Genomic DNA, 27,269 nt, shown 5'->3' on the forward strand with positions numbered 1-27,269 from the left:
CCCTTCTGAGCTAGAATATTAGGAGTAGGCTTTATAACTTTTGGCCTCTGTTTTGGTTCAGAAAACAATATTAATAATTTATTTAGCTGATTGTATTGGCTTTTTATTCCTCCACTATTTCCTTCACATCTTATTACCAAGTTATGAAAAGATTAGAAGACAGGGAAGATGGATAAATTTGATTTTAAAATGCCAAGGCAAGTCAGGGTGTTCAGTGATCTTTCAACAGGTCCTAGAATCCTAGAAGCAGAGCTTGGAAGGGTCCTTTAAGAATATGAATCAGTCCCTTCATTTTACATTATCTGGATCCACTAAGTCATCTCTGAAAATTATTAGCAGACTCATGCCTGGAATAGGGACCGACTGGCTCCCATTTCAAAACTCTTTCCTCTGAAGTGTATCTTTCCTCAACTACGCAATATGAGGAAGTTATATTCCTTTCTTCAGTTGTCAAACTAATTCAAAAGAGTAATCTGAAAGATTCCACCTCATTTTTACGTGTTAGATTTCATTCTTGCTCTTGAATGTAAAGCAGCGGCAAACAGAGGTAGGGGGCCTGCTGTGGGAAGAACCCTGGGCTTTACTACAAGCTCTTCTGCCTTCTGCTGGCTGACAGCACCCAACACAAGTTCTGAGATCTTTGTGGGCCTCAGCTTCTCAATTGCAAAGAAAGAAGATTCTATTAGAAGTGCACTAACGTGCTGACTCTATGTGCTCTGAATTTCATTTTTTTTTTCACGTTGGAAGTGTCACTTGCCAGAAAGTTGGATTGTGTCATGACTGAGTATATGTAGTTTGAATCGCAAGATTTATTCTCTTGCTAAATGTATACTGATGTGGTAGGTTATTCTACTTGTCAAGTGTTTCTTAAATCAGCAGTTGGAGTTGGCATTAGTGAATGGGCACCGATGACTGTAGCTCTGGAGTCTTAGCACAAAGAAAGTGATTTTGCCTTCTTTTGCTGACTCTAGGCAAATTCAGCAAGAAAGAAAAAATCTGCAGAGATGGTTTTGACGAAAACTTGGCATTTTGCTTTAACTCTGTCCACAAAGATACCCATTCATGATTAATGAATGCTTATTAAATTAGATGAATGGGGAGGTTCCAGAGGGAATTTCATTGCCCAAATACAAAAGCATTGCCCTTCCATAGAAATTCTCACGTATAGTGACAGGTCACAGCTTTCTGCAGTGAATTTAACTCTACTTTACCCTCATACATTGTAGTCCTCATTTTTTCATGGATCAGGCTATCTGTTGCTGTTTTTAAACCTCACATTATTTTCTTCAGGTTGCCTAGGACTTTCCTACCCTCGGTTCTGACATGTTTCTGGGACCTATTTTTTTAGATGCTCACCTGGCCTCTTAATTTTCTGTGTGATATTGACATAAGTAAATTCAAATATGTTAGCATTCTCATCTCATGCAACAGTTTTGGAGACTAAGAAGTCCCTATTCTGAAGAGAAGAGAACAAGAAAAAAAAAGAGCTAGATTTCAGAGAAGCCATTTGTAATTAAAATGTAGACCATTAAAATCTCAGGGGAAAAAAGATCTGTCATAGCCATTGTGGGGAGAGTCATCTTGTTCCTGGATGAGGGTTCCTGGATAATTTTCTCCCTGTGTTCAATTCCATCAAAACTAAACCACCAAGGATTTTTAAGGAAATGGCAAGTTGAGGCTAAATTATGGTAAGCGTATATCCTAAAAGAAATGTATCAGTTAAGATAAAGTTTTGGCTGCTGTGATGAAGAGACTCTAAAACAATAGTGAGTTATCTAAGATGACCATTTCTTTATGTCTTACATAAGAGTCTGGCTAGATGGTCCCAGACTTCTGTGGTGGTGCTTCAATCTTGAGGGACATAAGGTTGTTTTGTTTTTTATCTTGTTGCTGTGCCATCCTCAATGCATGGCTTTCACCTAGTGGTTCAAATGAATGTTCCTGCCCAGGTCATCACATACACATTTCAGTCAGCAGGAAAAAGAAAAAGAGGTAGGCAAGCTCTTTCTTGTTAAGGATATGACCCATAAGTTGCACTAGCACTTTTATTCTCATCCAGTTGGCTAGAACCTAGTGGCATGGTCACATCTTGCTGGAAGAGAGGCTAGGATATATAGTCTTCAGCTTGGTGGCAGTGTGCACAGCTAAAAGTTGTTAGAATGGTAGAAAAGAATAACTGCAGTCTCTATCACAGGAAATAAGATTTATTGAAGACCTATTTTCTGCACTTAGCTATTTACATAAATATTGATAAAAACAGTAATAACAGCAATAAAATCTACCATTTACAAAACTGTACCACTTCATTACTTCTATGTTACATTGTATCTAATCTTCCAACAACTCTACAAGTTAAGCAGTTAGAAGCAAACAGGTTCAGAGAAGGAAATCAATGTACTCCAAAATGCATAGCTAAAACGTCTTTGGAATTGTAGATAAATTCTCTGATTCCTGGAGATCTCAGAAGGCCAAGATAAAAAGGTTGGATTTTCTTTGGTAGGATATCCAGTAATTGAAGAAAACTTGATGAAACTTAAATCAGAAATGTGTTTGGAGGTCAAAGTGGATGGCAAAGTGGAGGGACGGAAGGCAGGGAAATGGCTTATCAGCTGACTATGTAGGATCATGCGCCCTTAGACCAAACTGACAAGGGTGAAAATAAGAATGCTGGACATCTGTGGGGATGTTACTAGGGGACATTGTAGGTGCCACACAGAAGACAGACACTACACCAGCTACCTGAACGAGAGAATTTCATATGAGAAGTGTTAGAGAGGAATGAATGAAACTACTAATTAGGTAGCAAGAAAGGGTGAAAAGCAAGGTCTGATATAGTGGTCCCCAACCCAGGATGGGTCTGCCCATCCCCCCAGATGTTTGGTAATGCCAGGAGACGTTCTTGACTGTGGGAACTTGTGGAGAGGAATCATTGGCATCTTGCGTGTAGAGGTAGGAAATGCTGCTGCACATCTTAAAATGTACAGAACGAACCTCAATGACAAAGAAGAATCTTCCCTTAAGTTCAGTATTGCTGAGGTTGAGAAGCCCAGCTTTATTTATTTTATTTTTTAAAAATATTTTATCCATCTATTCATGAGAGATACAGAGAGAGAGGCAGAGACATAGGGAGAGGGAGAAGCAGGTTCCCTGCAGGGAGCCCAATGTGGGACTCAATCCCAGGACCCCAGGATCATGCTCTGAGCCAAAGACAGGTGCTCAACTACTGAGCCACCCAAGGTGCCCCCCAAAACCCTGCTTTAAGGTATGGAGCAGTCGTGACTACAGAAAGCAGCTACTAGACCATCCCCATGGCTTCAGAAATAAAGGGAAGTGAGTGGCATTATTGAAATTTAGGAGAAAGGGCCGTGTGGTTCTGACATAGACCCCTGAGGAGGTTGGGCACAGGTCAGCTGATGCTCATGGCCTGAAGGCAGAGGGGGTAGGGAGGAATGAGTCTAAGTGCTTGAGAAAACGCAAACTGGATCCAGCTGAACAGAGAGACAGAGTAGGCATATTGGTATATAATCAGATGGGTGGGGCGCAGGAAAAGAGGGATGAAAATGGCTTTGAGGTCTCATGCACAATCTTACTCATACTGAGAGAAGTATTGCCCCAGCCACTGGATTTGGTAAAAAAAAAAAAAAAAAAAAAAAACGAGTTCAGTTTTTAGATTCTTGACCTCCATGTGGAATCATCCAGCAGGCCATAGGTGGACTTTGGAGGGTAAGGCATGGATATAAAGGCATGGGTCCTCCCCTGGAGGTCAGACATGAAGCCCTGAAAGGAGATGAGATCAGCAAGGGAGAAACAGTGGGTATTGGACACATAATTGTCAGACTTGACCTATTTGGGAACGAGGCTGGGATGCAAACCCACCATGCCCCTGGCATCATTACCTTGGAAGTGTTTTTAGATTTTTTATCTGGAGAAGTTGCATCTCTGATAATGATTTTTCTTTTGTATCATTATATTTACCAGGCCATTAGTGGCTTTTGTCTCTGGGCTCTTCTTGAACAAAAATTTAATTTTTCATCCACTCACTTTTTGTTTGTAGCCTACACATACTCTTTTTTGTAATCCCACTCTGCCCATGTTTCCTTTACACAAAAATGTGTAAATACTCAAATTTCATGATGACTTTTATTTTTTAAAGATTTATTTATTTATTTTAGAGAGAGAGAGAGAGAGAGCAAGCATGCATCTGAGTGGGAGGAAGGGCTGAGGGAGAGGATCTCAAGCAGACTCCCCTCTGGGTGTAGAGCCTGAAGCGGAGCTCCGTCTCCCAACCCATGAGATCTTGACCTGAGCCAAAACCAAGAGTCAGATGCTTAATCAACTGGGCCACCTAGGTGCCCCTCATGATGATTTTTATAATTAAGCTTCTTCATTTTACAAGGGGATAAAAAATAAGTGAATTTCCAATTGGTTTTATGCACACTGTAACAACCATATACTGGAACAGAGAAAAGATATTAAGTAAAAACTAAGGAAATTTGAACAAATATGGACAGTAATTAATAATGTATGGATATTGATTCCTTAAGTGTAACAAATATATTAATATAAGATGTTAATAATAGAAATTCAATATGGGGTCTATGGCAACTCTGTACTAGCTTCACAATTTTTCTGTAAATAAAAATAATCTAAAATAAACTTTTCTAGTTTATTTAGAAAAGGAGATTTTATTAATGGTTAAGGCTAGAAAAACAGAAAAGTGTCTCTAGCAGACATGAATAAATAAATGAATAAAATCTTTAAAAAAAAGTAAAGATGGCTTCTCTTCTTTCTTTGGACATTGGTGTGTCTAGATATAATGAATAGAACTACACAATTATTTTTTATCTGTGTGGGGATCTTGCTAATGATAAAACCATCATATAGAGAAGGGCAGACCCAAGAGTCACAAAGAGAGAAAATTAAAGCCTCAGGAAACTATACCTGAAGCCTCCTATTTTCAGACTTCTTATTTTCTGGAACAAAAATGTCTTTATTTTTTCCTTTATAAAGAAATATTTAATGAATTAATTTAGAGTGAGTGACCAGGAAGAAGGGCAGAGGAAGAGAGAGGATCTTCAGCAGACTTCTGCTGGGCATGGAACTGACACAGGGCTCCAACTCATGATGCTGAGAACATGACATGAGCCAAAATCAACAGTCAGATGCTCAACTGCTGAGCCATCCAGGCATCCTCAAAATGTCTTTATTTTATAAGGCACTTGACTTGGGAGGCTCTGTCACTTGCAGGCAGAAGAAGCACAACAGATACATTATCAATGTTTACATATTTCTCAACAGAAAATTTAATGGTCTCAGGCATCCAGTGGAAAATTTTAGATTGAATTTTCTCATAGCCTAGTATGACACTGAATAAAAATTAAATTGTAAGGAGTTAAAATCTCATTATATATAAGATATATATAGGAAGTATAAAATATTCTTAAATTATTAAAATGAAGGTGAAATAGTCTCTTAAACATTAACTAGTAGATTTTGATAGAACAAATACTTTAAGTTCACTTTTCAATTTCCTGATAAGTGGGTAATCCTTTCTGAAAGCAAGTATAGAGTTTAGTAAACTACTTGAGTTTCATGTATCTCTATCAAATTATTGAATCCTTGAGTTGGGAGTCAATAATCTGCCACCTTCCAAAAGTGACTTTATGATAAGAATTCTCTTACAAGGAGAATAAAAAAAATTTATTGTCGAAAAATTCTAGCATTAATTCAGGTGACAAATCTTAAAAGGATATAGTTGCTTCCACATTAGAGGATCTTCTTATTTCCTCAAAATAAGGCCTCTGTGAAATAATACTGGATCTTTATGTTTTAAGTCAGATTGTTGCAAAAAATGCTCTGGAAAGTCTAAACTTTCATATATCTAAGTGCTAATTTTCAGGCCAATTTTACCATTTATTTTGATGTTCAGACTGATTGTTTTCTATTACTGATGGTATTGATACTATTTACTGATTTGATTTAATTACTGATTTTATTGGTGTGAACTTTTTGTGATGTGTCATACCTATTGAGGCCCAGAGGAAGATCTAAAGAGATGTTGTCACAGGTGACATAGGTCAGGAGCCTGACTCACCTCCATATAAGGGGAGGGAGTGGTGAAGGCTATGTTATCATAGCAAAATGATTGGGGTACAATGTTTGCATGTAAAAGAGCTTGCTTTAGTAAGATAAGAAAATTGTTTTATAATCCTGGTGTTGGTAATATGATTATTACCAATATGATATGTCATTATTTTCTATACATTGAAACTTCACTGCTTTTAAAAATCATTCTAGGGGCACCTGGGTGGCTCAGTCGGTTAAGCATCTGACTCTTGGTTTCAGCTCAGATCATGATCCCCGGGTCATGGGATCAAGCCCCACATTGGGCTCTATGCTCAGTGCAGAGTCTGCTTCAAATTCTTTTATCCTGTCCCTCTGCTCCTCCTGCCCACACTGTCTCAAATAAGTAAAATCTTTTAAAAAATCATTCTAATTAGTGAAATCACTTTATTGAATCCCTTAAAAATCCAGACTATAAAGACTGGTGATCATTTACTCTAGGTTGGAAGCTGCTGGATCACAGGGAGGAATTCATCAATGAAGAGAAGGGCAGAAATACTTGGAACATCTGGCTAGTGGTAGATCCCAAAGAACTATTCCAGTGGCACGTGTCAGTTTGGGCTACTTGGCTTCTGCTACAGAATTGGGTTCTCTCCAGACAGTGAAAAAGATAAAAGGATACAGACGACCTTTGGAGTGTCTTTTATACACAGGGAACTTCTGGATTAAATTGTCTTTCTTCATTACAATTAGGCTATTCATTTTATATTTTCTGTTTAAATGGTATATCCTATATCCCTATCAAGTTAATATCCATGACACAAATGACATAAATAAAAGAGATGAGAAAAGGTTCTTGAAATTTTTGGAAAGAAGAGAGACTTTGTCAGGATTTTGATTCACATCTATATTCTAAGATAGCTACTCTCTTCCTCTCCCTGTTGGTTTGTTTACTATACCTTGTCTGCCTCACCAGATCCTGGGTGGGCCTCAGGAGATTTTTCTCAAACCTCTTTCGTTGACTGTATCTGTTGATATAGGGAAGCATCATGGAATAGTATAGTCATTTCCAATTTTTCTTTTAACAACCTTTGTCTAAATATCTTACGAGGTAGTTGAAGATATAAACAGATGAACATATCCTATGTTTAGAACAGGCAGAGTGCAAGTGACTTCACCTCCATCTTCTGAAAATCATTGTCATACTTGGTCATTAGAGCCAGGGAATTGGTCAGTCAATAAATATTTATTTAATAATGACATTTGCAGACATGGCCTTTGCCTGTCCATTGCTTTCAGTCTGGATCAGAAAGCAGGTACTAAATACACAGGCACACAAGTGAATACATAAAGTCACCCCAAGATAAATGCCCTGAAGAAAAGAAGATGCTGAGCAAGACACTAGCAGGTACTTACTTTAGATTGAATGGATGGGTAAGGCTTCTCTGAGGCAGTGACATTTAAGCTTGACATAAAAGGACGAGTACAAGTTATGGAAAGATGGGGGGAGAATGTTCCACTCAGAGGACCCAATGTGTGCAAAGTGCCTGAGGGAGACAAATTTGGTGGTCTTAAGAGATTTGGAGTCAGAGGGGCTTGGTTTAGACTTCGGGTTCTGGGTCTGTGTTCAGCAGTTTTTGGGACTTCCATCGAGTTGTCAGCCTTCTTTGTGTCTCAGTTGCTTCAGCATAAACGTGGGGGGGCCTCTTTGCAAGGTTGTTCTAGGGATTAAAGATGATTCCATAAAGCCATTGTGCTCAGTAGGAGCTGTATTAAGCATAGCCACTGTCATCATTAGTTATTAGTTTACTCTTTGAGCAGCCTTTTTATGTTGTTTTTTAGTTAATCCAGTTGTGTTTTGTACTAAGGGGCTTGGGGTGGGCGTCATATATTGGAAGTCACTACCAGAAATCCTCTGTACATGTAGAAAACTCTTAGCCCCAACTAAAGTAAAGTAATCTTCACCACCCTGTCGTGCTCCCATCTTTTTCAGAACTTACAGGTTTGAACATGGCAATCTAATTGTGAAATGGGTTATCTTTCTTCAAGCTCTAGCCCTTTGGTTTCTTCCATCTTTCGAGTAAATTTTAGGGAATCTTTTTATTTCTTTGATTCTTGCCTTGATAGTACTGGTGCAAAACCAAAACCCATAAAGTTAGGGGAACACCAAATATGCAGTGCTATTCTTGCACTTCTGTGTGGAAGTGACATCTCAGAGCTCAAGGACTGTTGCCTGGGTATGCAGGCTCACCTTCATGGAGAAGGGCCTTCGAGGGGTGGCAGTTGTGCCTGGGGTCAGCACCTTTCTGATGAGCATAGTGTTGACTCTAGATTTTGTACTAGAATGTACAATGAGATGAAGAGGGCAGGAGAGGGAGGAGACATCTATTTCATTGTGCCTGATATTGCCCTTTTTTTCCCCCTCAGAAGTCCTCTTGGGAATTAGAATTTTTCATGCTCTTTCATTAAAGAGGTGAATTTGTTTCCAGAAAGTATAAGAAAATTGGCTCAGCATGTTTCATGTGTGAGACTGTCCCAATTTTTAAAAACATGGGCTATTTTCTGATTTCATGAAAAGTTATATATGTAAATAATCACACAATGTACCCTTCTTAATTGTCAGTGAGTCTTGTCTCGTTCTGAATATAGTTTTTTGAATATTGCTTGTCTTTTTTGTTACCAAGAAAGAACAAAACAAAATAGAAACCGTGAAAGCCATTATGATTATCCATCACTCCCATGCTACATTCATTTATTAGTTCTTTGAACAAATATTTACTGGGCACTTAACGATGTACGAGGCTCATGCAATCTTCAAGGATAAAACACCGGCAAGACTCTGCTTTCTCTGGTCTGTGTCTTGCAAGCCAAAACAATTATCAGACAGGGTTTTTTGAAGTGCAGGTGTCTTTTATTTTTTCTTTAACTGTTGATGTTCAGCTGTCACTGTTTATGACATGTTAGTCAACATTCTGATGGTGTTAAAAGTGTGGAATGAGGGCACACCACTTTCTTTTTTCATAATGTTCCAGTAGCCTGTAAAACTCTAGACATGAAAGGACAGAGATATTTATTTATAATGGAAATTACTTGTCCACATCTTTTCCACAGTGTATTTTTCTTTTTTTTTTTTTTTTTTTTTTTTTTTTTTTTTTTTTTTTTTTTTTTAATTAATTTATTTATTTATGATAGTCACACAGAGAGAGAGAGAGGGAGAGGCAGAGACACAGGCAGAGGGAGAAACAGGCTCCATGCACCGGGAGCCCGACGTGGGATTCGATCCTGCGTCTCCAGGATCGCGCCCTGGGCCAAAGGCAGGCGCCAAACCGCTGCGCCACCCAGGGATCCCTCCACAGTGTATTTTTCTGATTATGCAAGGTACATCTTATCTATAAATGTACATGTATAGACATTGTATATATGTACATACACATGCATTGTAGAAAATTGAGAAACTATGGAAAAACCTAGGGACTAAAATTACCTGCAAGCCTATATGTAGCAGATAACCTTTGTTAATATTTTAGATTATGGTATGACATGTTTTATTCTATATATATGTGGTATATGGGTGTTGGGGAGTGGAAGTAATATTTTTTGAGTCTTATATTCTAGGTGCTATTATGCTAGGTATATACATTTTCTCATTGAATTATAACTGCCCTTGGAGGTGGGAAAATAGTGTTTTGTCCAATTTACAGATAAGGGGGCTTTGACTCACCCATGGTCTCTCAGCTATTAAGAGGTGGGGTTGCATGCACACAAAGATTATTTTTAAAAAACCCTTTCTATCAGAGTTGTTTATTATCCAGATAGTTCATATGTATCTAGATACTTGGCAGGATGAGGATAAAATTAGAAATTGACATTGTTGGGGCGCCTGAGTGGTTCAGTCGGTTGAGCCTCAGACTCTTGATTTTAATTCATGATCTCAGAGGTTGTAAGATTGAGCCCTGAGTCAGGCTCCACTCTGGGCATGGAGCCTGCTTGGGATCTTCTCCCTCTCTCTTCGCCCTCACCTCCCACACGTGCGCATGCACTCTTCTTTTTCCAAAAGAAAAAAGAAGAGAGAAAAAGAAATGGACATCATTCTTATTGAGGGTATGGGGCCATAGGGGGATCTGTTTTGTAAGATGTGAAGTTTTTTCTTTCCTTCCTTTGATTTAAAAAAGCACTTAAAAAACAAAACAAAACAAAACAAAAAAACAAAACCAAATCCTTCTGTAATATAAATGAACTGGCCCAACTATTTATTTGGAACTTCTTACGAAGTACTGAAAGACATTTATTTTGACTTAAGGGCATGTGCCTGGTCCCACCTGGCTGTGCTGGAGAGAAGGGAGTGGATTTCTGGCAGGTGAGGCACCATACCCCAGTGGGGTGGCCTGTGGCTCTTTGTCTGAGGCCTCAGATGCTACATCGTGCATCCTTTGAATGGATTCCAGTGTGCACATGGTCTCCACTTGGCAGCTTTCCTTAAAAAGCAGGGAAAAATGACAGGACTTGACCAAGATGCTAAACTAGTAACAGTGTCCTTTTGGTACCTCTGCATTGTCAGTTTAGTTAAAAGTAGTTGTGTAGGTATTCTCGCAAACTTGAGTTGTAAAATAGAAATCTCTGGGCCTCACAGTCGTGGGCCAGTTTTATTGGTTCTGTTTTCGAAGCACTTGCTTATAACCGTCCTTCTTGTGTTACCTCTCCTGCATGTGGTGAAGGCTGCCACACCCCAGTGAAAGGAAGTGTGTAAAAGTAGGGTCAATCTCGTTGAGCTTTTGTGGATTAAAGTTTTCTCATGGAAACTATAAAGGCTCATCTAAAAACCCTTCTATAAACTATAAAATAAGCCCCTAAGACCTACTTGAATGTCTATACATTAAATGCTTAATGTAGGTACAAAGACCAAAGTGATTTTTGCTTTTCTAGGGTTTCCTTCTGAAACTCCACCAAGTCTTTCAAAGTTACAACCACAAGGAATTCTAGATGCATGTTTCATCTGGATGTCACCTAATCGTTGTGGTGTTGTGTCTCAGAGCACGCTGTGCCTAAAATCACTGAACCTACACGTGCCTCTGGCAGTTTAGAATATTTATGATAGGGAACAAAAACAAGGTAAATTAGGATGGAGCTCTGGCTTGGGTTTTAAATTTCCTAGATTTTACAAGTCCAAGCATTCTTTTGCCATCCTGACAAGGTTTAATACTCAAGATACGAGCTTGAAGCCCTAGTGAGGGTAATCAGATATTAACTGGGCTTTCATGTTTAGTTCCTGCGGAGTTTAAAAATATACTCGTTAATTTGAATTGCTACTATTGCAACATGCAGTTTTTGAAAATTTTACTGTCTGAGTGATTAACCAGATAATGATGGCAAAAGTACTTTCCCAGTATCGGCTACACAGACTGTAGGCCTCTGCTGTACATTCTCCCCTGTAAAGGTGAAAGGGGCCTTAGGAACTGGCGGATATTTAGAGTGGTGACATTATTTCCCTGTCACCAAAAGCAAAACCCTTTCTCATCCTTTGCCCTTCTCCTAAAATACCAATATCATAAAATGGTCTCTTAAAAAGTTTTTTTTTCCCAAAGATATGAAATGTTGATATGGAAGGAGAATTTTTCAGGAGGAACTCTGAATATTTGCCATCATGACCATGGGGACAGACTCAGGTCCAGTGAGGGCATGCCTGGCTGGCTGATAGCTTCTTTCAGACCTTGACCCTGGCATTGGCTCCAGCAGAGCTGCCTACAGCAGTGTAGAGGTTAATGTCAGCCGTAGCTCATAGCTCGCTGTGGAAAGCAGATGAGTAATCCCACCTTCGGAGGGTGACACTTCCTCACACATTCTCAGTATAAACAACTCGCAGGCAGCAGGGTATTTGTTGGCAAGGTATATTTCTGTGGGAGGTAGGGAGCAAAAGAAGAGGCAATAAAAAGAGACTTAGATAGTTGAAAACTACAAATCTCAACATGGCAAGCAGTTCAGAGCATGGTAGCTGGCCAAGAGGAGGAATTTTAAGTGCACAAACACACGTCTAATCTCTGAGACCCTCCAGGTGGATCTGCAGTGGGGGAAATGTCCTGCTGCATTTCACCTAGCACATTCTCTGGACCCCACAGAGGAACCCCTCTGGGTTTCTTCCCAGCCTTTCTGCTTGTGCTGTCATCCCTAGCTCTTTCTCCAGTGTCTCTTCTTTTCCTTTTATTTGTCTCCCTGCACATGCTTCTTGGAAGACCAGAGACTAACCTAAATATAACATTTCTTTTTGATGTGCACGATTGCCCCTTTCATCAACCAGGACTCTCATAACATCTTAAGGGGCATCTGGAAATAGCCAGCGAGGCTTCACATTGTCTTTGTGGAGGAGAACTTTTATGGCTGTTAAAGGAGAGACCCCCAAACCCTATCCATCACCCCTCAGTAGGCAGGTAGTGGCTTCTAGAGAGCAGTCTTTCTGAGATCTGCAGAGATCATAATAGACTTTGAATTCTCCACATAAGAAATGACTCTGTGCTTACTTTTCTTGATGCACAGTATTGAATCAGATGGTTTTCCCCCCTCATCATGGGATATCTATTAGAAGTATCATAATAGGGGACTTGACTATTTCCGTGTCTAAGCCATTTTTGGGAAATTGGTTATATGGTGCTAGTCTAAGGAATGGTTTCACAGAGATCGTAGATGAATGGATTTTTTTTTTAAGTGCAAAAATCATGCAACGTTCACCCAACATCATGGCTAGAAGCGTGTTTCTAGAATTCCTCTGAAGATCCAGGGAGAATGGGCTCCAGGTGCATTTATAAATTTTCTTACCCAAGCTGATGGGGATTTGTGACTCAAGTAAGTGTTAAAAATGAGGGAGAATTCATATAAGTGAATTCAGTACCTAGTTTCTGGACAGATCAGTGAGTGTGATCTTTTCAAAATGGTCTATGGACTTTGGGTCACCCAGACCCAGTCTGTAATCATGCTTTGCCACCACCACCATGTTCTCTGAGCTCTAGTCCTACCTGCTGGACCCACCAAGTCCCTCTCTACCTCAGATCCTTTACACATGCCATTCCCTCTGGCCCTGACGGTCTTCCCAGAAACTCTTGATCTACTGAACTTTTCATCACTCCTGAGTACTGAGTTTTAATGTCATTTTTTTTCAGGCTGGCCATCTTCTTTGAGTCCCTAGTCTTATTTACCTTCCTCACATTATCCATCATAATTGCCTACAATATTTCTTTTTTAGAACACTTACCTCAACCATGAATGCATGGCCATCTGGATGGTTATTTTTCCTTGCCTCCTTGGCTTGGCTAGAGTGTAAGTTATAAGAGCAAGGAAACCTCCTCTTCCTCCGGGTTCATCATTGTGTCTTCAGCACTTAGCACAGAGTATGGTACATAGAAGTATCTAAATAAATATTCACTGAATGAATGGATAGAAAAATGGATAGGTAAAAGAATGGCTGGTTGGGAGAATAGATAAATGGAAGAGAGGTTGAAAGAATACAAGTGCTTAAAATAGTAACCTAGAAATTTTTTGTTTGTTTGTTTCTACCTAATTATTAGTCTGACTTCAGTCACCGTAATTAAAAATCAGGAGATAAGCCCTCTCATCCCTAAATGGATCATCTATCTTCTGGGAGGCTAAAAAAAAAACCATTTCTACAAAAAGAAGAGACCAAATGGACATTGTCTTCCTGGGAGTCTTGTTTAATATCTAACAGCCCTATTCACTTTAGTCATTGTTCAATCATAAGATTAACCATTGAAGAGAAAATAATGTGTCTCATTGGTATATATGCCATTCATTGTATTTTCAAAAGTAATGCTCCAATATTGTGAATATTCTGAACATGCTCCTCTTTCAATGAATTTAACTATAAATGAGGATTTTGAAATGAATGGACTTTTACTGGTATAATATAAATGCTGGCATTGCTTACTTAAGGAAAACTATGTAAAATCCCACACCTTTGACCCATGAAATGGGTCTCACTGATTCTTTCCAAAGCAGAGAACTTGCTTTGTCTTTATGTGGGGCATGCACAGAGAGGCTATATTAAAACATTTTTGTCTGTACATCTATTGTATTTCTACACCATTTTATTTTATGAATAAGCCAAGGAGGAACGTTTGCCTCTCGTAAATCTTTTACAAGAACAATTCCAGCAAAAGAAACCGCAGATGTAACTGCCAGTTTTAAATTTCTAACAAATTACTCTGCCAGCCCCACGTGAGCTTCCAAGTTGAAAGCTTGCAATACTTGGAAATTTTATGGAGATTCCTGCATTTTAGCTTTGGGATGAACTTTGCCAATGATAAACTCCTGTTCTTATTTAAACCTAAGGAATCATAGTGTTTAATGTTTACTTAAGACTAACCTCTGCTACTTTGTCCCTGTCTCCTATCTTGCCCTCCTTTGCTCCCTGTCTTCAAAAATATCCCCGGTTTTCCATTAGATTTGGTGCTTCATTGGCTTGGAGGGTATCACAAACACAAACTTTTGATGTCAGAAGTCACATTCATCACATAGTCTCCCCTGAGTAAATTAATTATCCTCCTGGACTGTTTGCTCCTTGCACAGAGAGGATGCATGTCACCTTTGTAACTCTCAATGCTGTACAGTGATTGGTGTCTTGAGGATGCTTAGTTACTGTTTGTAGAATTAAGCTAAACTGAGTATCTTTTTGTTGTTGTTATTTATGATACTAATTTTATGTCCCCTCTTTCATAAACATTTCAAAATGTATATAAACCTGCCACCTCTTAATACAGGGGGTTGGGTGATATGGAAGCAAGCATGTTCAAACCTAGTGACATTATGAAGTATATGGCGTATGTTACAATATGACTTGTGATATGAGTTTAATAAGCTTTAGTGGAACATAGAATATTTTTCTCATAGACACTGATAAAGAAGTGAATAGTTTTATACAGAGACACATATGAACATGACATTAGGTTCAAGGCCTCTGTATAAAAGCAAATACAAGGTCTACTCTTGAATGATTGCTCTTGACCTTGTAAAATCTTACTGAGGGATATTTGTGTATCCCGTTTTTTATACTTTCTAAGCTATAAAAGTGGGTTTCTACCTCACCTCATTAAATTTTGAAATATTACAGTTTGGAATTAAATAAAAATACAGAATTTGGCTTGATTTTTCAGCCTGTATTATAAATCTTTCTTTGGTACCATTTTAAGTTCTCTTTATGTGTGTTTTTTCCTCCTAACTCAAAAGTCCTTAACAAACCTTTCTTTTTAAAGAAAAGTTCAATTTTATTTATTGAATAAGTAATACAGTCACATGGCACAAAATACTATATAATAAGTCTTTTTTCCTCTGATCCCCGCCACCCAGTTTAGCTCCTTGGAATTAATCACTATGGACTGTGACTTATGTATCTTTCCAGGGTTAGTTTATATTTACCTATGCTTACATATACACACATGTGTTTTGTATGTGTGTGTGTACATACACGTGTGTGTATTATTTTTTTAATGCAAGTGGTGGCTTACCGTATACCTTACTCTGCACCTGTTTTCACTTTAGAGTATATGTTCAATCCTTTAACCTGGGTCAAATATTTGTGTTACAGTGACTTTCCATTTGTGGGTTCATGTGAATGTCTGATGCAGGTCTGTTCAGTTACTGTTGTACGCAATTCACATAATCTGTAAAATGACCCTATGGACTAAGCCACGTGCAATATTTTGCTTTCTTTATTTAAAAAATGGATAAGACTCTGGCTTCTGTCCATTGAGGGTCACAGTCTCTGTGATTAACCTTATTAACCAGCTTCGGTTTCTGACACGTTGGGCAAGATGAAACACAAAACTACTTTAGGAAGCCGCCTATAGAAATTTGGCAAAGAAGCAAGAAATACCTATCATTTATTTCTTATTATATTCTCCCTCCTTAAAACATATTTTTTATTTTTGCTCTGACATGTCTACCCTCCTGATTTCAGTCACTGATGCTTCTCACCACCCCCACCCCAGCTTTTAGAAATTCTCAAGTCCTGTGTTTACTTGCTTAGGATTCTCAATGCTGTCCTCCCACACTGAGTACATATGTGCATTACCTAATGACTTTCATATATACGCACATTACCTATTAACTTTTTGGCTTGTCCTCGCTAGACCAGAAAATGTCAGTGATGAGGAAACATATTTTCTTTTCCCCCTTTTCATTTCTTTATCTCAGAAGTTAAAAAGCAGCTGTGTCACCTAAGGACTCAAACTGAAGGAGAGCAGAACGCCTGTAACAGTGGTAATAATGTTTCTGTGACTCAGAATCCTTTGTAATGAGATGCTTAGTATCCTGTATTCTAGGAGTAGATTTTGGCCTTTTTTTTTTTTCTTTTTTTTTTTTTTTTTGGTTCAGACCATCCAAATTCTGTACTTCTAAGGCAGGGTGTGGGAGTCATAGAAGAAAGAAAAATGACTTATCTGAAAGTCTTGTTCCAACTGAAATAGTTGAACTTAACTAGTTGTGTGACATGAGACAAGCCATTCAGCCTCTCTGATCATCATCAACTACTCTGAGCAAAAGAGGGCATGTTTACTTTCATGCAGTCTTCATTTGTTTCCCATCGGCTTCTCATTTTTCTGATGTTTTGTTACATTTATTTGTACTGCAAATCCTGGGAGCCTCAGTTTGGCTTCTGTGTAAAGCCATAAAGCCATACTACTCACCCTTTCTCTGACTCTCTCACGGCACTGCTGTGGGGGCCCACCAAGGATACTATGGGTGAGATACTGCAAAGTATCTGCAGGTAGAAAATAATGAACATGCTGTTTTCTTATATGTGATCTGATTGCTTCACATGACCCACTCCTGTTTCCTCTCCGAGGATCAGATGGGGCAGCTTCTGAGAAGCTAGAACTGTGCTATACACATCGTACTCACTGCATCCACACCCCTTGGAAATGAACTTGTCTGAAGTTGGTGTCCTGTCATTTGAAATTCGGTTCCAGTTGCCAGTCTCTTACGACTCATTCTTTTTTTTCATTTCAAGGAGATTAGTTTGTGGTCAGTCCAGTGGAGTCTGTGCAATTGATAAAATGCATTGGCCGTTTCAGAGGCTCAGATAATAGAAAGGCTTTGAATTACCCAGAGGTAATTCTTTTTCAGTTTTCAATGGAAAAATGACCGATCATTTGTGCACAGAATCTGAAGCCCAGGAAAAGGCTGTACAATATTTGCTTCCTCATTTCCCAGGAGATAGGACTGAGTAGTATAGGTTACTGCTCAGTGAGTTGGGGCCAGGCATAAGCGATGCCTGGCAATCCAGATCACTGCTTTGGGGCACCTTCGTGCACAGTGGCAGATTAATAAAAAAGGAATGGGCATTTTGTGAACCACCTAGGTTCCCTAAAGAGACATGTCTAAGACAGGCCTAGGGAGAAGCTAGTAATTTAGGATAAAATAAAATATTTCATCTTTGTTTTCTGAATATTTCAGAAATGACCATTTCTGGGACATTTCCAGTTTGTACTATTTTTTTTTTTCTGAATGAAAAATGTCATGGTAGGCTTGTGTGTGAAGTTAGGAAATCTGTTCATTCCATGCCAGTCTTTTCAGATAAAGGCCAATCAAATTTAACATTGAGTTATCAAGTTACTGAACATGAAACTAGCTTACAAAATACCACAGAATGTATATGAATGCTGTTGATGTTATTGAGTAAATAATATAGTTTATAATGAATGAGGGACATTGTATAATAATCGATGATCCTTTTATTCAGCAAATACTTATTGTATGTTACCATTTATAAACTAATGTGTCTTAAGCCATCTATCCTTAATTGCAAATGAGCTTAGGAAGAAAATCAGAAATTTATGAGGAATAAGATATTATTTTGAACCATCTGTGAGTAAGGAGAAGAGTTACAGCATAAATATTTGGAATTAAGGAATTAAAGATTCTAAAACTGTGTAATGTCTAACTGAATAATTGTATTTTATCTATTCAATTTGTGGTATTTAGCAATTACACAGAAAAACAATTCTAATGCTTTTCAAAATTCAAGTTAAAAATTATATTTCTATTTTTCCTGTGATTTGTGGCCAGATACTTTGATGATACCCCTCAGTAAGAGATACTTCCTCACATTAGTTCCTCCTTAAATTTCCTTAAATTTACTATCATTTTGTTCCATAGGCTGTTGAAAAGAAACCATTTGGCATAGCATATGATGCCAAAACAAAAATCACTTTATTAAATAAATTCAAGTAATACAGTGTATTGCTATTACACAAGATTCCATATTTTAAAAAATAAATTGGCGCTCACCCTTTTATTTTGGGATAGTTAGCTAAGGGCAGACTCTAGTAAACCAGGAGGAAAATAGTCTACTATGAAATGAATAACTTAAATACATGTTCTCTTTTATCTATCATGTTGTGAAGTATTCACTTTCAATCCTGGATGAGATCACAGAGACTCAGAGTGTTCAAAACTGGGATAATTCCAGTGCTCTTTTTCTGTCAGTGGAGCCAATGCAGGGGAAAGGTCAAGTGGAGTGGGACACATCAGAATGGTGGAGGAATCACACAGGACAGAGCAGTAATCCCCAGTCATTGTGCCACAGGAAAGAGCTCGTGGGAATCCACACAGATTGCATGCTCTGATTTCATTCATTTCAAAAAATAATTGGACAAAGTAAACATTTAATAAAATAACTAGACAAAGTAAACTAGAATCATCTTTTGAATGTCTGTCCATGCATAACATTTTTGGGCTGAGTGGTTTCCTTGTCACAAAACACCCTCTTTTCTCACAAATTCTGCCTCTTGCTATTGCAGGGACATTTGGCTCTGCCCCTCCTTTGCGAGGGGGTGTTCTACACCAGAGCCAGGACTCCAATTTCCATCCTGGTTCAGAATCAGCAATCACAGGACTCACATTTTATCCTTCCATTGCCTTTCTCTCCCTTCATTTATGGGACCATGTATATTTTTATGAATCCTTTCCCTTTTCCAAAGTTAAAAGAGAGAAGTAGGTAAACACAGTTGCTCCTGCTGTAACTCCATATGGAAACCCACTTTCTCAATGAGTGAGTTGTAGATCTAAGAAGTGCACTGAGCTGTCTCTCTCAAGCTTTTCCCTCTGGGAATGTGCAGCTGGATGGGATTCTTAATTCAAAAGAGAAAAAAGGGAGGATATGTGTGTTGGGGGTGGGGTGCATGCAGTGGAATGATCAATGTAGTCTGGAGGGACACATAGGGAAAAATCTGCAAAATGTTAATCTCCACCATCCCAGATGATTCTCAGCCTATTCAATTTTAAATTTACAGTAGCATCCTAGAGATACTTGGAATTTGAGAAGTCAGGATTAGATGAACTTTCTGGCTGTTTTTTTTTTTTTTTTTTGCCATTCACAATTTAGGAGTCCCATTTTATTTGAACTAATTCCAAAAGGCTAGCTGGAGGAACATAAAATCAAAGTTCTATGATCATAATTTCTACATTCACATTTAAGAATCTAGTATATTTTTTTATAAATTTATTTTTATTGGTGTTCAATTTGCCAACATATGGAATAACACGCTGTGCTCATCCCGTCAAGTGCCCACCTCAGTGCCCATCACCCAGTCACCCCCACCCCCTGCCCACCTCCCCTTCCACCACCCGTAGTTCGTTTCCCAGAGTTAGGAGTCTCTCATGTTCTGTCTCCCTTTCTGATATTTCCCACTCATTTTTTCTCCTTTCCCCTTTATTCCCTTTCACTATTTTTTATATTCCCCCAATGAATGAGACCATATAATGTTTGTCCTTCTCCGATTGACTTATTTCACTCAGCATAATACCCTCCAGTTCCATCCACGTCGAAGCAAATGGTGGGTATTTGTCATTTCTAATGGCTGAGGAATATTCCATTGTATACATAAACCACATCTTCTTTATCCATTCATCTTTTGATGGACACCGAGGCTCCTTCCACAGTTTGGCTATTGTGGACATTGCTGCTAGAAACATCGGGGTGCAGGTGTCCCGGCATTTCACTGCATCTGTATCTTTGGGGTAAATCCCCAGCAGTGCAATTGCTGGGTTGTAGGGCAGGTATATTTTTAACTGTTTGAGGAACCTCCACACAGTTTTCCAGAGTGGCTGCACCAGTTCACATTCCCACCAACAGTGCAAGAGGGTTCCCCTTTCTCCACATCCTCTCTAACATTTGTGGTTTCCTGCTTTGTTAATTTTCCCCATTCTCACTGGTGTGAGGTTGTATCTCATACAGATATAAGATCTTTGAGAGTAGAGATTCTCTTCTGTTTTCACATGTCCTATGGCATGAACCATAAACTGAACATTCGTGAATGGATAAATGGATCAATGAAAGGATTATCACACATAGCTTAAAATTAATGCTCAATGGCTACATTTCTGTGAAATCTCATTGGCTTCTTTGCTTCTTTTAACTTATAGACTTATACTCATTTTGGGTGTTTGTAAATTCTAAATTTCAAAGTTTGTATATAGTTTTGAAAACTTTGAGGCATTAGGTAGCCTCATATTTTCTGGAGAGATCTTTGAGTCGTAGAATTGGAAAGAAATAACAAATAGAATTGTTGCTCATACCCAACAGAATTATGCTGGTATTCAAAGATGGATTCATAAAGCTGTATTTGCTATAGATCTTGTTGGTGGGCTCAGAATAAATCTAGAAACAAGGAGAGGGTTTGATAAAGACATGAATTTTTAGTAAATATCTTTGAAGAATTCCGTACCATGGGAAAAAGCAATTTCAAACTTCCAAGAGCTTCTCTGCAGCTGGGAAAGTAAATTCCTATAAAACCTTTTTCATGGTTAGCTCCAAAATATGAAGGCTGGCTTTAAACACTGTACTGACTCATGTCTTACCCAGAGGGACAGATTCCCAACTCTGTTGGGATGTGCCTGCAATGATTTCCTGTATACAGAGATGGAACAGCTATTGCCTTTGCTGGCAATTTCTAATCATAGAGTAAGGAGACTGCATGTCTGTAAGGATTTAGGTTTTCATCTTTAATTACAGTGTGTTAACCTATCAATCCCTTTGCCAAGTTCACTTATTTGTACGTCTGCTTGCCATTTTCATGTACCATTGTGATCTTCATGTGTTTCATTAAATTGGCTCACTTTGAAGTTCAATTAATTAATTATTTTTTTTGAAGTTCATTTAATTTAAAAGTAAACTTGATATCACAGCCATAAATGTAAAGTCAGTGACACAGGCCATGGGCCACAGGTAACCAAACATACACACGAAGTAAACGAAGCAGTGTCATTAGAGTCTATACACTGGGGTCTGTTCAAGGGTCTGTGGTTGAGGTCTGTTTACTCCTTGTTAAATGGGAGATTATCAAGTCTTCAAAAGAAGTTAAAAATAGGACCACCACAATGATCCATTCTCCTTCACTTCACCAAAATGATTGAATGAGATGCAGAAAGAAATAAGCTTGTTGACCTTATGATGTTATTTGATATAGTGTAACTATGTTCTTTTATATCCTCTTGCGTATTCTGGAAAACAATTTCAATATACCTAAAATCTTGGGTACCATCAGTAGCGAGGCATCCCACATCTCAGGAAACACTGCTGTATAATAAAGTAAGGCTTTCAGCACTGAAATTGATGCAGCAATAACAAAGTTGTTGAGCATCTATTTCTCATATGACTGGGCTGCTAGCGTCATCAGTTAACTAGTTTTGAGTTACACAGGGAAAGGTAGTTATAAATGTTCATAACTTTAAGATTCAGAAGATAAGGTTATTTAAACCTGGTTAACTTTAAGGTGGCTTTAAAATACCTAAAATAATGATTTTATTCTTATTTTTTTATGTATCTACACTCCAATGCTCTTGGAAATACTATGTGGTCCCTTTATGTAATATGTACCTACATGTACAGAATGCATATGATTATGATGAGACTGGCTCTTTACTGAAATGCTGTTCCTATATATTTTTAGGTAATGAATGACTACTGTCCTTGAAATATTTTTCTGATGTTTATTCTTTTGACTTCAACAGCACTTTCTGGGGAGATTTTTAAAACATTATGGCTCTGAGGTTCTGATAAGGTTAGTAACAGTGAGTTCAGTAAACAGGCTGTTAGTTTAGAAACTAAAGTGTTTAAGAGTGTGGCCGACTCTCTGGATTGTAATCCCAGCTCTACCATTTAGTATCCATGTAACTTTGGTCAAGCTATTTCATCTTTTTGTGCCTGTTTTGTCGTTGGTGACATGACAATAATAATAATAACAGTGTCTGCCTCATTTGTTTTACTTAAAAAGTTAATATAGGTATCTAATGTTTAGAACAATGCCTCACATGCAGTAAACATTCAAAAGCATTAGCTAATGTTCCTACCCACTACTGATTACCCTACATGGCCTTTTGCCATGATACGAGATAAATACAAAAGCCACCCAACTACGTTGAAACCATGGTCATTGTCATTCCATTTTATATTTTAGTTAAGTATAAGTAAGTGGGTGACTTAGGTTAAGCATAAGAAGTTCCTGAGCTTGAGAATTACTGTCATGCTACTCCAAGTCTTCCTGGGGCCATTACACAATACGAAGGGGATATTATTCATAGGAAGGCTGGAGTAATACTCAGCACATAGAGCTGTCGGTGGTGCTAAGCTTTACAACAGCAGTAGGACATAGGAACTTGGAGAATCTAGTTTGGAGGCGTGCCACCGCAGTGATTAAAAGCTTGTAAAATAAGATCTATGGAGGAAGGCTAAAGAAATTTGGATTGTTTACCCTGGAGAAGAGAAGACTTAAGGGTGATTTAGTGCTGTTATTGAAGCATAAGAGGATTCTTTTTTAGAGTTTCATGGAAAGCTCCTCTGTAGTCCTCCTGAGATCCAAACAGGAGGAGGTGGACTGACAGTGCAACACAAAGGATTTAGGGTAGGTAAGAAAAGCTTTTCAACAGGACATTTTTTAATAATTTGAAAGGGAGACTGTGTTTTTTCTAAAGGTTCTAGTAATAATCATTTGAAGTGGTTTGATCTGGTCCTGCCTTGAGGCATAGGAGTGGGTATTTTGCTATAGAAGGCACCTTCTACAAATCACTAAAGGCCTGGCCAGCCTGGTTCTCAGAGATAGCTACTTTATTAAGATAACAACTCTTCCCATCAGCACAAATGTAAGTAGCCCCCAACAATAAAGCCCACCTGGAAGGACTGCAATCTAGGTTTATTAAGTAGAAACACAAACATTTCAGTCTTGGAGATGAAAGCTCTCAGCTAGAACCATGACTAACCGTGTGTCCCCCTGGATCCCTCTGTAAGTTTTCTGAATTGTCAATCTAGAAACTTTAATATATTCAACAAGTTTTCACTGAACATACTCTGTGTAGTAGTAACTGTGAAGTTCTAAGGATATAAAACAAGTAAGACATATTCTTTGCCTTCTAGATGCTCACACTCTAACTAGGTAAGGCAGGATGTAAAAAAAAAAAAACAATTATAGTGCAGCATAATGTTGCCTTAGGAGCATTTTGCTCTGAGATCCTAGAGGAGACTGCCTAACATGGCCTTGTTGGGTCAGGGTAGTTTTCAGTGGATGTGGCCCTTGATATAAATCTAGAAAGATGAGTAAGATTTACCAGATGAATTTCAAAACAAAAGAACAAAGCTGAAGGAGATTCCAGGCACAGGGAACAGCATGTGCAAACACATGAAGGTATAAGGAAGGATGGTTTATTTAGGCAATTAACTATATGTCTAGAGCTGCCCTACCAGTACAATAGTCATTAACCACATGTGGCTAGTAAGACATACTTGAAATGTGGTATCTGAATCAAAATCTGCTGTGAGTGTAACATACACACAAAGATTTCAAAGACTGAATACAAAAAAAATATATTTCACTATAATTTTTATGTACTACATGTTGAAATGATATTATAGATATATTAAGTTAAAATATGTCATTAAAGCTAATTTCACCTATTTTGCATTACTTTTTTTTTTGATGTGGTTACTAGAAAAATTTAAATTACTTATATGGCTCACATTGGCAGTTTGTGTTACACTTCTGTTGGAATGCTCTGGTCCAGAATATAAAGTTCTCCTGGAAGTGAGGCAAAGTGTGGGAGGTGAAGGTAGAGAAGTATTCATGGATTAGATTACTGTAGAGCAGTGGATTCAGAAATTTTGTTTGCAATTCACAATATAAAGTATATAATATACTGCAACTTATTACATATATATACATAATAAGCATAAACGTAATAGAAACATGCAAAGAAACCAAAACAAAATGTTTACAAGTTTGCTCCATTGCTTTGCAGTACTTTCTGATATTCACTATCCTATTCTATTTCATAGTCTTTCATTGCTGGTTAAAATCCATTAAATTGATCTTAAAATCCACTCATCTACTAATGGGACACAACTTATAGTTTTAAAAATGCTGAAATTTAATCTTCTCAACAAATCTGGGCTTTGTTTTCTACTTGCTGAAGTGCTTTTTTTCAGAACTGTGAATACTATTGGATTTTTTCCTTAGACTCCATTCACATGTTTAAGGTAGTTGGGTAGAAGTGAGGAAATGACCAGAATTAGACATGGGGCTGAAATCACTTTAACAGTCAGTGGGAAAGATCAGGGGGCTCTAAACTATGGGCATGGCATTAGCAGTAAAGAGAAGAGAATCAGTAAAAAAGTGGTGAAAATTAAGGGAAAAACTAGTTGAAGGTCTATAGATGGGATTGGGTGGGTGATTGTGAGAGAGGAGAGTGTTAAAGTCTATAGTCTTTAGTTTCTGGTTTGAGTGGCAAGATGGAGGTAGTGCCATCTGCAGTGATAAGTAATACAGACAGAGCCGATTTGGGGAATGTAAGGAGTTTGGGTCTAGACGTATTGGTTGGAGGTATCTGCATGATATGTAGTTACCCATTGGGCCAAGTCATCAATGTTTAGCTTAGATATGAGACTTCAGGTACAAATTGGAGAACCCAAGGATGGTGTGTGGGATGAAAAGAGAATAGGGAGGAAGACTGAATTCTGAGAAATATGAACACATGAAAATCCAGAAGAACCACAAAGAAGGATAGAGTAGGAGAACATGATCTAGTGAAGCCAGGGAAGGAGAGAGTGTCAACGAGGAGTGGACAGCTAGTCATTTTTCTTTTTTTAAAAGATTTTATTTATTTATTTAAGAGAGACACACACACAGAGAGAGAGAGAGAGAGAGAGAGGCAGAGACCCAGGCAGAGGGAGAAGCAGGCTCCCAGTGGGAGCCTGATGTGGAACTTGATCCCAGGAAGCTGGGATCACACCCTGAGCCAAAGGCAGATGCTCAACCACTGAGCCCCACAGCTAGTCATTATACAGAGAGTCAAATACTGGGAAAAGCTGGTCTGATTTGGTCTAGGAAGCTGTTTATCAAAGATGGTCCAATAGAAGCTTAGGATAGTGCAGTTGGGTGAAAAACTACCCAAAAAAGAACAGAGATAATGTACTGTATACAATTTTTCAAGAATTTTGGCTGGGGAGGGAATGTAAGATTAAGGAAAGATAGAGAAAGAGATCTTGGAATAAAAATGCATGAAGAGATGAATAGCAGAAAATGGAGAGTGCAACCTTGAGCAAGTGTTTTGGCTGTTGGATTTTTTTGTTTTTTTAAATTTTAAGAAGGAAAAGGTTTGAGTATCTTTATAAGCTAAGCTAAATGAGTAAATAGGGAGAATTTGAAGAAAATCATGGGAGAGTTTCATGAAAAAAAAAAAAAAAGCCCCTCAGGAGATAAAGAGATCTTACAGCTGAACCAGAAGCCATGGAATGAATGAAGGGATAGGATTAAGCAGGGAGAATGGGGGAGAATGAGGGTTGTGGGGATATGTGATGAGTTGCTGAGCAGAATAGAAGGACCCCCCCCCCCAGGGGATTGGACACTGTACAGCTTGTGGTATTGGTGGGTACACAGGACCCACCCTTTAGCAGCAGTGCTCATCAGCCTGGGTCCAGGGGTGAGGAAGAAAGGTAGTGGGTGTATTTGGGATCAGAGTATTACCAGAAATTTAGAACCTGAGCTAGAAAGGGCAAGAAGAGAGAAGGAGTCAAGGAAATAAGGATCTTAATGAAGTCAAAGATCAAGTGGATTTGGAATAAAAGAGAAAGAAGAAAGGAGAGGACACTGTAGTTAAGATTTTTTTTTAAGATTTCATTTATTTATTCATGAGAGTCACACAGAGAGATTGAGGCAGAGACATAGGAAGAGGGAGAAGCAGGCTCCCTGCAAGGAGCCTGATATGGGACTCGGTTCCAGACTCTGGGATCACGCCCTGAGCCAGAGGCATACATTAAATTACTGAACCACCCAAGTGTCCCTGCAGTTAGGATGTAAGGTTTTGACATCAGTTTTCTGAGATAGAGGCTTTGTGCAGAATGGCATGTGCTTCAGTTCATCATAATCTCCTGAAAACAAGTGAGCAGGACGGGGAACCATAATTCAAGTTACAAAACTAATCTTTTGTTTGTTACCGGATGTTTTCAGGTCTAAAACATTTCAAAATTTGGTCATTCCAGAGATTATCCACGTAAGCACCTTTGAATTTATTTGGATAACAAGAAGTATGTGTATGTGTTTGCATATTCTCCCTTCTGACCAGATACTTGGAATGTTGGGAATTCCTGCCTTATACAAAAGGATCTCCATAGTAAAGAAATAGTTAAGTGTAGTTCAGGATTCAGTTAAAAGGTTAGTAAGTGGTTATGTTAGTTTTACAAATTCTCAAGTGTGACAAATACTATGTACTGATTAGACTATGATAAAAATGTAAGGAATGCTAATATATTCAGGGGACAGTAATGTCAAAGCTGATTTCAGACACAAGTGAAATGACATTTGTCAATGGTATTCTGTTTTTATGCATATATCTAGCAAAGCACAAGCAAACATACGAAAGGAATATGTGCGATTGAGAAATTTCCTGTATCAGGGTGTTCCCTTAAAAAAGTAGATAACTGTTGTAGGCATGTGCCAATACCTCAGAGCACAGCCAATGAGTTATTCGATATACTGTGTGTTCCAGGATGACTCAATTTGGGGAGCTTGGATGTCAGTGCTAGAGAGATCCGATGAAGGGACTAAATAATGAGATTCATCAGCCTCACTTTCTGTGTCCCCCTTGCTAGAACGTGATCCTCAACTCCATCCCCATTTGAGAGAAAGGACTCTGAGTTCTGTTTTAATATAGAACAAGCT

At 38.4% G+C, this 27,269-nt stretch overlaps 1 protein-coding gene and 1 long non-coding RNA gene across 4 annotated transcripts in view; one reads left to right on the forward strand and one right to left on the reverse strand.

Moving 5' to 3' along the window:
* Window positions 1–27,269, forward strand: part of ADAMTSL1 (ADAMTS like 1) — an 872,407-nt gene that overhangs the window by 120,593 nt on the left and 724,545 nt on the right. The gene's annotated exons all lie outside the window — the stretch shown is intronic.
* Window positions 8,804–17,096, reverse strand: LOC140640928 (uncharacterized). Its single transcript, XR_012037529.1, has 5 exons — window positions 16,963–17,096; window positions 13,304–13,473; window positions 11,874–11,954; window positions 10,383–10,538; window positions 8,804–9,109 (listed from the first exon to the last, which is right to left on the reverse strand). It is a non-coding gene; the product is annotated as an uncharacterized lncRNA (long non-coding RNA).

The sequence above is a fragment of the Canis lupus genome, chromosome 10, assembly GCF_048164855.1.
Source record: "Canis lupus baileyi chromosome 10, mCanLup2.hap1, whole genome shotgun sequence".
Lineage (NCBI taxonomy): Eukaryota > Metazoa > Chordata > Mammalia > Carnivora > Canidae > Canis > Canis lupus.